Source organism: Saccostrea echinata, unplaced genomic scaffold (genome assembly GCF_033153115.1).
Source record: "Saccostrea echinata isolate AGI-Se365-2 ecotype Australia unplaced genomic scaffold, CSIRO_AGI_Sech_v1 ptg000002l, whole genome shotgun sequence".
NCBI classification, from domain to species: Eukaryota; Metazoa; Mollusca; class Bivalvia; order Ostreida; family Ostreidae; genus Saccostrea; species Saccostrea echinata.
The window spans coordinates 18,741,046-18,753,758 of NW_026889751.1; the positions used below are offsets into that span (position 1 = coordinate 18,741,046).

At 32.9% G+C, this 12,713-nt stretch overlaps 1 long non-coding RNA gene across 1 annotated transcript; it reads right to left on the minus strand.

Moving 5' to 3' along the window:
* Positions 1-1,877: 1,877 nt before the first annotated feature.
* LOC133173872 (uncharacterized) lies at positions 1,878-5,592 on the minus strand. Its single transcript, XR_009719075.1, has 2 exons — positions 5,408-5,592; positions 1,878-4,211 (listed from the first exon to the last, which is right to left on the minus strand). It is a non-coding gene; the product is annotated as an uncharacterized LOC133173872 (long non-coding RNA).
* Positions 5,593-12,713: the final 7,121 nt, after the last annotated feature.

Below are 12,713 nucleotides of genomic sequence, written 5' to 3' on the forward strand. Positions count from 1 at the left end.
AAATAAATGTTCTAAGTAGCAATTTAAATATACTCTTTCTGTATGAGTTTGATGGGAAGTTAAAGAGATGTGGTATGTAATTTTATAAGTTTATGACGATGTTTTATGGATATGCAACTTAAAATATGACTTTGGTTCGTTAAAAACTATTTTCTTTCAACATTATCATTATAATGTCACCTGAGTCACTCAGGTGACCTATTGCTATCCATTCTCGTCCGTCGGCGTGCGTCGTGTGTTAACATTTGAACATTTTTAGCTTCTTCTCTGAAACCGCTAAACCAATTTCAACCAAATTTGGCATATAGCATCTATGGGTAAAGGGGAACAAAAATTGTGAATTTCATGGTCCCTGCCCCCCTGGGGCCTGAGGGGTGGGGCTAAAACCACCAAAAATAATGCAATCTTTAAAAATCTTCTTCTTTACTCCAGGACATCAAGCAGTCGAACTGTTGGCATCATTGTAATAAGCATTGAGCCCTCTACCAAAATTGTGAAATTCATGGCCCCTGGGTCAGGGGTTTTGGTCTCAGGGTGGGGGTATATAGATCATATAGTGAAAGTGCATTATTTCTTTGAAAATCTTCTTCTCTGCTCCTGGGTATTAAATAAAGTAACTAGGTACATAGTTATGAAGAGCAAGAGTGCCTCTTCCAAAATTGGGAAATTCATGGCCCCAGGGTCAGGGGTTCTGGTGTTAGGGCGGGGCCCTATTGATTATATAGTGAAAATGCATTAATTCTTTGAAAATCTTCTCCTCTGCTCCTGGGCATTAAGGTGATAAACTAAGTACATAGTTATGATGAGCAAGAGTATCTCTTCCAAAATTGTGAAATTCATCACCCCAGGGTCAGGAGTTCTGGCCCCAGGGTGGGGCTATATAGATCATATAGTGAAAATGCATTAATTCTTTGAAAATCTTCTTCTCTGCTCCTGGGTATTAAATAAAGTAACTAAGTACATAGTTATAAAGAGCAAGAGTGCTTCTACCAAAATTGTGAAATTCATGGCCCCAGCGTCAGGGGTTCTGGTGTTAGGACGGGGCTCTATTGATTATATAGTGAAAATGCATTAATTCTTTGGAAATCTTCTCCTCTGCTCCTGGGCATTAAGGTGATAAACTAAGTACATAGTTATGATGAGCAAGAGTATCTCTTCCAAAATTGTGAAATTCATCACCCCAGGGTCAGGGGTTCTGGTGTTAGGGCGGGGCTCTATCGACTATATCGTGAAAATGCATTAATTCTTTGAAAATCTTCTCCTCTGCTCCTGGGTATTATTTAAACAAACTAAGTGCATAGTTATGATGCATAAGGATGCTTTTTAAAAAATTGTGAATTTCATGGCCCCAGGGTCAGGGGTTCTGGTGTTAGGGCGGGGCTCTATTGATTATATATTGAAAATGCATTGATTCTTTGAAAATCTTCTGTGCTATTGGAGATTATTTAAACAAACTAAGTGCATGGTTATGATGCGTAAGGATGCCTATTCAAAAATTGTGAATTTCATGGCCCCAGGGTCAGGGGTTCTGGTGTTAGGACAGGGCTCTATTGATTATATAATGAAAATGCATTAATTCTTTGAAAATCTTCTTCTCTGCTCCTGGGTATTAAATAAAGTAACTAAGTATATAGTTATGATGAGCAAGAGTGCCTCTTCCAAAATTGTGAAATTCATGGCCCCTGGGTCAGGGGTTCTGGCCCCAGGGTGGGGCTATATAGATCATATAGTGAAAGTGCATTATTTCTTTGAAACTCTTCTTCTCTGCTCCTGGGTATTAAATAAAGTAACTAAGTACAACTGTTTCCATTAAGAAAGAGGATTTTCTATTCGTGTCCTCTTTTTTTAATTCAAAATGAAAAATGAAGACAATGCAATTTCAGAAATCGACAATTTTTTTTATTCATTTTCGTTATTGAATAAGTTAAGAATTGGTGTGGTCACCAATATTTATGTTAAAACAGATCAATAATGTATCGGTATTCCGTATTCACAGTCAAAGGATTGGTGAATCCACCAATTTGAATTATCAAATATCTTCAAATAAAGATTGATCTTGGTGGTTCCACCAAGAAAACAAGAGTGAATTTGACCATACATAATTCTACAATTCATTAAAAGAATTGGAGAACTTACCAACAAAACAACTGAAATATCTTCAAGAAAACTTGGTGATTCTACCAAAAATACAAATAGACAATTCAGCTCAAATTTATAAAAGCAATCTGGTGAAATTCTCAATTACTTTTGATAATGATGATACTTTAAAAACGACGTTGGTGAATCCACCAGTGTTAAGACACTGAAACAACCCATTGAGAGAAACTGAGTGGAGGAACCACCAAAAACTAAAAAAGAAAGTATAACTAAAATTGTCCTTAATACAGAGTCGGTGGACTCACCAAAATGCAAAAAATCAACTAACAAGACATTCTCAATTTTACTCACAAATACTTGGTGGATCCACCAAAAATACAAACAGGAATACACAAGAATACTTGAATGATATACTGTCAACATTATCCGTGTAATTATCTATAGTGGGCTGTTTGGTGGATCCACCAAAAGCTAAAAATCAAAAGGCATTCATAATTTTCCTTTACAATTACCTAGTGACACTTCCTTAATACATTTATGTACACAAGGACAAAAAGCTGGTGGATCCACCAGAAAAGTCAAAAATCTACATGTAACCCAAAGTTCAACTAAATTGTCCTTAAATACAGAGAGGAGTTTGGTGGACTCACCAAACTGTAAAAAAAAATCAAATAACAAGGCATTCTCGATTTCACTTACAAATACTTAGTGGATCCACCAAAATGCAAATAGGAATACTCAAGAATACTTAAATGATATATTGTAAACATTGCCTGTGCATTTATTAAAAGTGGGGAGTTTGGTGGATCCACCAAAAGTATTAAAATCAAAAAGCATTCGTAGTTTTCCTTTACAATGACTAAGTTCGTTTCTATACACAAGGACAGAAAGCTGGTGGATTCACCAGAAAAGTCGAAAATTTACATCTTACCCCCTCTTTATATTGATAGGTTCGCAATTCAACAATAAGTGGACCTATCAACATGTGATCAAAATTAATATGAAATACAATGTCAAAAAAGTGTATACAATTTAAAAAACAAATGTGCTTCCTCCAATAAGGCACAGTAGTATATAAACAATATATAAAAATAACCCTCCATGTACTGTTTTATCTGCACCCCAATACACAGCTGAATGAAACACTTCTTTAAACTCATTTTTTCAAACGAAAAAATACTTTTCTTTGTTTCTTTAACGTCCCTTTGTAATCGGAGAATTTTTCCTTCCCTGCACCTAGTCTGCATGTCCTGCAGTGGGTGGGAAACCACGACGTAAGGATTAACACTTAACTGCGTGACTCTCGAGCAAACGCTCTAATACTTTGACATAGGAGCTCGAAAAATCATCTTGAGCTAAACATTTCAATTCATACACTCCCCTGATGAAATCTTTGGGTGAAGCAATCAAAATACATTAACTAAGTATTCTCATATACAGATATAGAAAACATTCGGAATTCATACTGCATATGTAAAAGGGAACAATGAGCTGAGAGGATCATCACCATTTAAATAATGAACACAGCACACACTTTAAGAATAAAAAAAAATAGATCATGTATTAGTCTTCTATAGATTATGTAGTCATTCCAAATAGAATTAAAATGATGCATGCAATATGCAAGAGTTGATATTATGCATTTTTTACTCCTAAGATTGATGAAAATATATTTGTATCCCTTTTCACAACTTTGACATTACTTTGCGAGAGTCAAGGTCCAAATTACTGACTGTTCCAAATTCTGTTTGTGAGGTGGGTTTCCTAGTTCCAGCTCGTGGGTAACATTGTGGTAAAATCCTAGTGGTTGGGCCTTGATCTGTATCAATTGACATCTGATATGAAATTTCACTTACACGTTTTAGCAATCCTTCCACTATGAACTGTTGAGTAATTCTCCCTGATGTTTCTTGAATAAAAGAACCACTATTGTTTATATATCCAATTTACTTTAAAAGCGTCATCAGAATATTATACCGGTGATTTCTTGTTTAATACTTTTCTGTGGTCTCTATATAAACGTATCCTTTACACATCTATGTGTTTTCTGTTTTTACTCCTCAGACATCTTGGTGGTTACTGTCCTGCTGGGTTGTTTACCTCCATCTTATGCCCTGTGATAGAAGTACATGTACAAAGTCTATGAATGGTGCACAAAATTTAAATGACTCTTATTTTCTGTTATATATATATATATATATATATATATATATATATATATATATATATATATATATATATATATATATATATATATATATATTCTATAGAATCTTAAATTTAAACAAGTAAACAGAATTTAAAATAGAGGCCGATAGGCCACATCGCTAAATCGGTTAATTATTGAAGAGTTTAAATAAAAAAAAATGTCCCGACATTTAATATCCACTGTATTGCCCTACCCCCAGGCAGATGCATTGAACACATTTGTATCTACATCACCTGAGGATGCTTCTCAATTAATTTTACTTATTATGGCTTTCTTATTCTTGATTTTTTTAAACGTATCCCTTAAAAAACCTGAGTTCTGGATTTTAATGTTCTAAAATTTGGGTTATTTAATTTTCACTCCCGAGGACCTGTGAACAAATTGATTTACAATAAATCTTCAATTATTTCAACAGAATAGAAGCCAAATTTTATAGTTTGATGAGAATCACTTGCCAGAATTTTGTCCTAAATTCTAGCAATTACAGATTAAACAACAGTAGACTTTGACTCTCAGTACTCATGATCTAAAGTGATCGTACTTTGTTTTTTCACAATACATGAAATTGAAAGGTTGCCATTCTTATTCCCTATAGCCCCAGTAAACAAATAAATAGTAGTACATCCTATCTCAAAATATAATAATAAATATAAAATAATAATAAATAACAATAATAATAAAAAAAAAAATATACAGACATTTCTATCGGAAATGAGGATTGTTTTAATCATTTTATAAGTGTTTTTGTCACATGTATCAATGCGTTAATTCAAAAAATTATACAGAATGTGTTGTTATGATTCAAAAGTATTCAAATATATAATTTTAAAAAATCAAATGAGCAAAGTTAAGGATGCACGTTGTACTAACATGACAATTGTGTGTACCAACACTAGTAGAGGGAGCACACAAATAAAAAAAGGAAAGTACATGTAGACCTTCATCAAATATAAACCCATTTCGTTTACACAAATTTCACTTGTTCCATTTATCTTGATATTTTTTAAAATGTTCTTCACTTCTTTATCAACAAAATATCCAACAAGATAGAAACACATTCTTCATATTACGTTTCTAACTTTCCAAATAAATGCGACTTACCATTATAACAACAACAAATTCTTTGATTCTTCCAAATGCCTTCATCTTTTTAAACATGTTAAATGAGTCCTTTTCATCTGCATGCATTATGATCCAATGTATACAGTAACTCTGCCATCATTCAGGTAGTTGTCATTGAGTGTTTTTCGTATATTCCATTCAAAAAGCTTAGATATAAACTTTATCTTCCATGTCTACTATAAACAATGCAATGCGCAGCCTTACTTCCTGTTACATGCGTAATTCCAACTCTCATTCGATTCAAATTATGATGTTGTAACACGTGCGGGCTCTGATGGTCAACAGAGATTGCTATTAGTTTCAGCCCCCTTCTCCAGTATAACAACTTTTGTTGGAACATGTAAATAACTTAACTCTCACTCAATATCTCTCTCATTCTCACTCTCTCTCAAAAAAAAATTCTTTTTCTATAACATGTATAACTTTTGTACATTTATATTATGTTCTATAAGGTGTATATGTAAGAATAAAAATAAAAAGAATAAGTATATGTAAGAATAAAAAATGTTACAAATGATATTTTTTATTTGAAAAATATTAGTATATCTTTTTACTTATCTATTAATTGGATATTTAAGATAACTTTGGGAGAAAAAAAAATCTTCAACAAACTTTCCGGTCAACTGTTTCAGTAACTTAGTGTGAAAGATAAACATGAAGAAAACAAGCGACATAGCAGCTGTAAGACATTTTCATACCACTCTTATAATATAAACAGGAAATCAGATTGGATCAAAGTTGCTAAAAGTTAGATGCGAGTCTTGTTTATTTCACGGTGCATTTTTCGCATAACACAATATTTGAGGTCTTATTATAGAAATTTGAACAATAAAGGCGGTTTATACATTCACCGCTTAGATTGATTGTTTATTTTTTAACGCCGTGGGCAATATTTCAGCCATGTTTCGGCGGATTTACTGCTTAGATAAAACCTTTTCTTTCTGCTTAGATAAAACCTTTTTGCGTCTCACACGGGGAGGGGGTAGAAGCAAATAAACTTGAACAAAATAGCTAAAAGAGCCATAGCTGCCTCACCGACGACACGGCCGACTCAAGCATTTAAAAGGAAATCACCTGTTTCTATTTATAGATAAATGTACTTTTTCAATTCAAGACATACATGTATGTAATCATTTATAAAACATAATAAAGAAAAGCATAGAAAAGATGCACAAAGAAAAAAAAATCAAAACACATAGATAGAAAAAAATGTGGGGCTCGAACTTGCAATCACAATTTTTACATTCCAGCGATCATATAACTGCGCCGCGAAGTCATTGATGTCGTATGGATACATTCAGGACCTCTTGATCCCCCTCTCCCTCCGATTTAGGGGAAAAAAATTATCCACCTTATACTATATCATACATTGCGTTAAATGTGGTATTTGAATATTGAATTTTAACTTTTTTCCAATCCATCTTCAAAAATATATAATACGCTTTCGCATTCAAAAAGATATTCCCTGCTTCAACACCCCTAACGTTATATTAACTGATCCCTAAACAAAATCAGTCTATTTTCTGAACAATAAAAAAAACATGTATCAGAATTTATTTAAAAGTATTTTAAGAGGTAATATCATGAGCATTTCTTTTCTAGAATACGATACCTCATGTTCCATCCACTGATTTTTGATGTGAGTGTAGTAAATGAACTTGTACCTTAAGTTTCAAGTATTCATTATCACAAAAAATAGTCATATGTATTGCGAGGAGCAAGAAGTTGGAATTGCTATAAACTGATGTGGATCTTGTATTTCCTTATTCTCGCTAATGAATGTAAAGTAAACTGGGTTGACTTGGATAAATAGCTAATTAAGCTAGGCTGCCTGTAAGAATAATAAGAATGAAATGTATTTCTAATGTCTTTTAAATCACATCTTAAATGGTTTTAAAGGAGATATTCAATTCTAAGTCTAATGATATCATAAACACACAATCCGTAGTTTTACTGATCAGGATTTGTTAACATAAGCTTTATAATGATTATTACAAAGCAGGGGGCTTACGCAAGCACGCCAGGTCATTGCATTAACTCCTGGAGTCTTTGCATTTGAAGAGCTAATAATGATCACATTTAGGTTGTTCTGGAATGACGTACAAAAAATCATTTAATTTGTCATGTTGGTGATCTAACTATATGTTTTTATAATCGTACAGCAAAAGAAAACACACTTATTGTGATAAATTTCAATTCATCAAGCAAAATAAAGTATACTTATAGAATCCGCCAAATCTTTAGTGCATGCATCAGAGATCGACTTATCTTGATTACGAAGAGGATACATGCTTTTTGTGTTTCTCATTCTGAAATGTTGGTTTTAAATGGTTTTAAAATGTAACATAATAACTTTATAAAAAGTAAAAAGTAACATAAAACACTCCAAAAAATATATTATTAGTGAATACACAATAATGTACAGATACTTTGGAGTGTGTAAAGAAATTTCTTTGAGTTAGGTAACACGCATTTAGTTCTAATTTGTCCGCACATCGGCAACCAGTGAACTCTCCTGTTGGTGAAAAAGACCTAATGACAGCGATAGGATATGGTCTCACAGAAATTATTCTTACAGGTGGTTTTAATGCTCCTAGCTTGAAGCTGGCGTCAGCACTGGAAAAGTCTGCACATTCATTTTATTTCCACACCGACTATATAATTATATAATACAAGATGTTAATTTCGTCTAAATGACCAGTGTGTTAATTAATAGATGGGCGCAACACATTCCTCGCTTAGATGGAGCATAACATTAAAAAAAAAAGTAATGTACTTGTGTGTTTATAAATGAGATTTTTTACTATTGTGCTTTTCTTTAATTACACCTCCTAGAAACTTATTATGAATCAAACTGTGAATCTTAAATATTAATTTTTTTCCTTAAAATTCCAAGCCTTACCCTAGCTTGAGGTGAAACTGCATTCAACAGAAAAAAAAGCAAAATAGATCAATATATATATATATATATATATATATATATATATATATATATATATATATATATATATATATATATATATATATATATATTGTGGTTGTAATGGTTGTAACGCTGTATTTGATTGGATAAAAAATTGACTTTATATCGTATAAAATGGGTTGCCTACGAGTACGTCACAATGACTTGCGTCAAAAACGTATCGATCCTCCTGACGTTACATTCAAATTTTGTACAAATTGAAGTCATTTTTTAAGGACAATCATCTTTTTTTCTTGCACCAAATGAATGAAAATTAAATTATGAGGAATGAACCCAACTTATACGGTATTAACTGGGTTGGAACAGTTTACGCTTTTTTTATGAACCGCTTAGCGGTTTCTAAAGCGTAAACTGCCCCAAACCACTTTATACATGTACCATATAAAATGGGTAACTCCTTAAATATATATAATTTCAATATTGATTTTTAATTCGTTTCCTTTCTTTCAAAACATTCAAAAAAAAAAAAAAACTTACAAAGATATGTTCCAAAGAATTAAATTATTAAATACAATGTAATATGCCTTTTAATTTACTTCTTTCCTCGATTTTTATAGCTTATTTATGTTAAAAAGATCTAGTGCATCAAAAGTCGTGTATTAGGGAAAAAAAGTTTATAGGGCAATGACAATAAATTGCAAAAACGACAAAAAGCAGCATCCAAAGCATAAATTAGTCGATATGCAGGTTCAAATTGGCAGACTTTTTAAGCAGCCAATGAAGCTTGACATTTTGACCCAGTAAAGTTATCATTTTTGCTAAAGGTAGAGAGTGCACGTATTTAATGCGTGGCACGTCAATGTGCATCAATCTGCATCGTTCCGGTAACTTGTGAAACAGAGAATTTCGGTTTTGTCAATGAAAAGTAAATTTGGTCTAGTTCGTTAAAAAAACCCACTTTACTACATTCTGCGCGGTTATGGTCACTTTGAATTCACTGACCACCCAATGCGCACAGACGACGATACATGACCGATAGTGTGTGTAAATTGTAAGATTGTATGATTAGATCACCAGCGTCGTGGAGTTTCTCCCACGCACGAATGAGTGAGTGTTACTTTCATCGTAACTGAATCCAAGCAATTAGTAGAGGAAATCTCTCTCTCTCTCTCTCTCTCTCTGATATTAATTTAAGCGCTACTGATGAAACGTCTAATATTTTTCCTTCTTGTTTAATTATTTTCAAAGTCTTCGTGGGTCTTTTTTACGCTTTTAAACAATTGTGAACAACATATTTCTTAAATCCTGAATCTCCTCGCTCTAAATTGTTAGGGTACATAAAAAACTCACAGAAATGTGGTGAAAATGTAACAAAAAATGTTTTTTGTTTGAAAATTTTGAACGATTTAATACGTAAATTTTTAACTTTCGATACATACGTGTACATGTACACGTATGTTATACCACAATTTCTGTATCACACTTTATAGGTAATACATGTACATGTACAGATACTAGTAATTAAACATTTTTTTTTCCTATCGATTAAAAATTTCGAGTTATAAACTTCTTCACAAATAAAATATGTTAATTAACATTTGAATTTCACTATATAGAACATGCATTTTGACTTATCTTGATGTGATATTTACTCGAAGTTTCGCTATTTAGTTAAATGAATAGATTTATTCTAATATGCAATATTTAATTAATGTTGATTGTACTGAATACAGATCTTAGTTAGTTATTGATGTAAATGTTAAACCAATATGACCCTGCCATTTAAAAAAAAAAAAAAAAAAAAAAAAAAAAAAAAAAAAAAAAAAACATATCAGATTGTCCAATAAATGTGTCAAAAACATTGTGAATATGCATTGACGTTGGAACAACAGTGGGATGGGAGGTCTAGGAGGGGTTTGCAGCTCCTAAATCCTCTGATCGCAAAACATTATTTAATAAGGACCTTGCCCCCCCCCCCTTCCACTTCCCCACCGCCCCTTTGCCACAACGAAGTAATACTCCATATCTCTCACACACAAACACCACACTTATATTTTACTTTCGAAGACTGACTGTATTTTTAGTGATTTCAAACGGCCCTTGAAATTGATAGTGATGCATTTAGTTCTAAAAAAACAAATATTCTTCTGAGAATTGCCTTGAGCAATACTAGTCCTCTACCGGAAGATGTAACATAAAATCTTAGAACTCAACAAGGTCATAATTCCGTCAAAAGTCATCCAAGTGGAAAAAATCTAAACCTCATCTTATATGTACGTGTAACTTCGTAAAATAGACAATCACCTTAATATCTGCCAGCGTGTAAGGAAACAGTGCGGAAAACTCAGTGAGACAGACTAACAGACAGACAAAGGGACAGCTAGACAGACTAGACAGACGAACAGACTTGGATGAAACCTACAGTGCCTTCGTTTTAATCGATAAGGGACGAAAAAGTATACATCTATTGTTTTTTTTATTCCTCTTTCCATTTTGTTTTTTCTCTTTTCGTAGTTATTTAACATGCAGCTACCGATCTGCACACCCTCCCCCATGTTAAGGAAAACACAGCATCAGTTTAGTAAGTTATAATAGTCATCTTGTGTAATTTATTTGTCTGTCTATGTAGTTTTCGAAAATAACATTCACAAACTAAATTAAATTGATTATTCATTTGTTTAAATCAACACTTCTAGATTTTAATCATGGATTCTAAATGGAAAGGATAACTTAAAGAACCCATAAAAATTGTACCAATTTATTTAAAATTCCCTGGCTCAAGGGATAGCTGTCAAGACCCCTCCCACCATTCCCTTTCCTAAAAAGTAGAAACCTAGAGACGGTCTGCACCGTACGGTACTTAAACTGTTAAATGTCCTTGCCATAGGCATAGGCTTCAAGTTTAATATTTTTAATCATTTATTCAATCAAACGTTCCATACCTTTGATTTTGCCAGACCGAGTTATATATAATTTGTTAAATGAAATGTTAGTATTTTTTATGTATCGGGTTCCTGTCAAGTAGGAAAGGGAAATATTTTCCCGATATTGAATTTTGAATTGCCAAAAATGAACTTGAAAATTGGGTAGATGAGTCATTTGGTACAAAAAGTTACATTTTTAAAATGTTTTTCTAAAAATTTGCTATCTCTGGGTCATCTCTTCATGATTTTGAAACGTCATATGTTTGCATTTTACTTAAAAAAAAACAACCTAAAATGCATTTGTAAAAAATGCATTATTCCAGCAGATCGCACGCCAAATTTACTTATACGATACGTTCTAGAGTATAAGTATGCATCGATATAGACCTACTTGATCCAATCGCACGGCTTTTTTCCGTATCTTTTTATTGTAAACATTTTGTTGGTTTAAAGGACACTTGCATTATATCGTGGGTTCTTGCAGTGTCGTTAGGACTACAAATTTCCGCAGAAGTTATTATTTTCTTTAGACCCTGTTACATTGTCACGATTTATGCCACGATTACCCATGATTGCCGTTATTCGCCAGGTCAGTCTTACGATTTTTCCATAGGGTGTGGTATTTTTTGCTGGAGCGTGATACTACGATTCTGTTCCACAAAATACGATAGAAGGACGAACTGATCCGATTTAAGTACCGACTGAGACATTTACTTCGCGAACGGGCTAGATCTTTCCACGATTTTGAAGGATTAGACACAGCTACATGCGGTACTAGTGCAAATGGCTACGTTAAGGCACAATACATACACGATATTACTACATCTAATTATAATGATAAATAATATAATATATAATAATATTTTTGACATTTTACCATTTTTCCTTTTTTAACTTGAGACAGCCCCCCCCCCCCATCCCCACCCTCTCCAAAACGACACTTCGTACCTGGATGCTTGTACTGCCAAATGTGAATTCTACGTATTAGCTGTAGGTCTGGCAATAAAGACATGCCATTACACACTACATTTTTTATAGAATTGTTTGTCAGTAAAAAAGACTAGCAAAACTCACTGTATAGCTCGGACAAGTTGAGCATTACACACATGTCTGATAATTCTTGCCAATTACATGTATTATTAGAAGGAGTAATTTATTAAAATTAACATAATTAAGCAAACGTACCTGTATTTATTGTGGATGTTTGTCTGCGCTGCAAAAGACTCTTATCATATTTCGTAAATGAAAAAAATATGAAGTCCGTAAAGGTTGTTCTATAAGATTTTTAGTATCAATACTCATTTTGTCAGTTTCGAAATTAGATAGAACTAAACCACTGAATGAAATATGATGAGACTTTCACAGAATCTTTGTTACATAGTGCCATTGTATACCTCCAGGTTTACTTTTTGATCAGGACACATATTTTGGGTTTCCC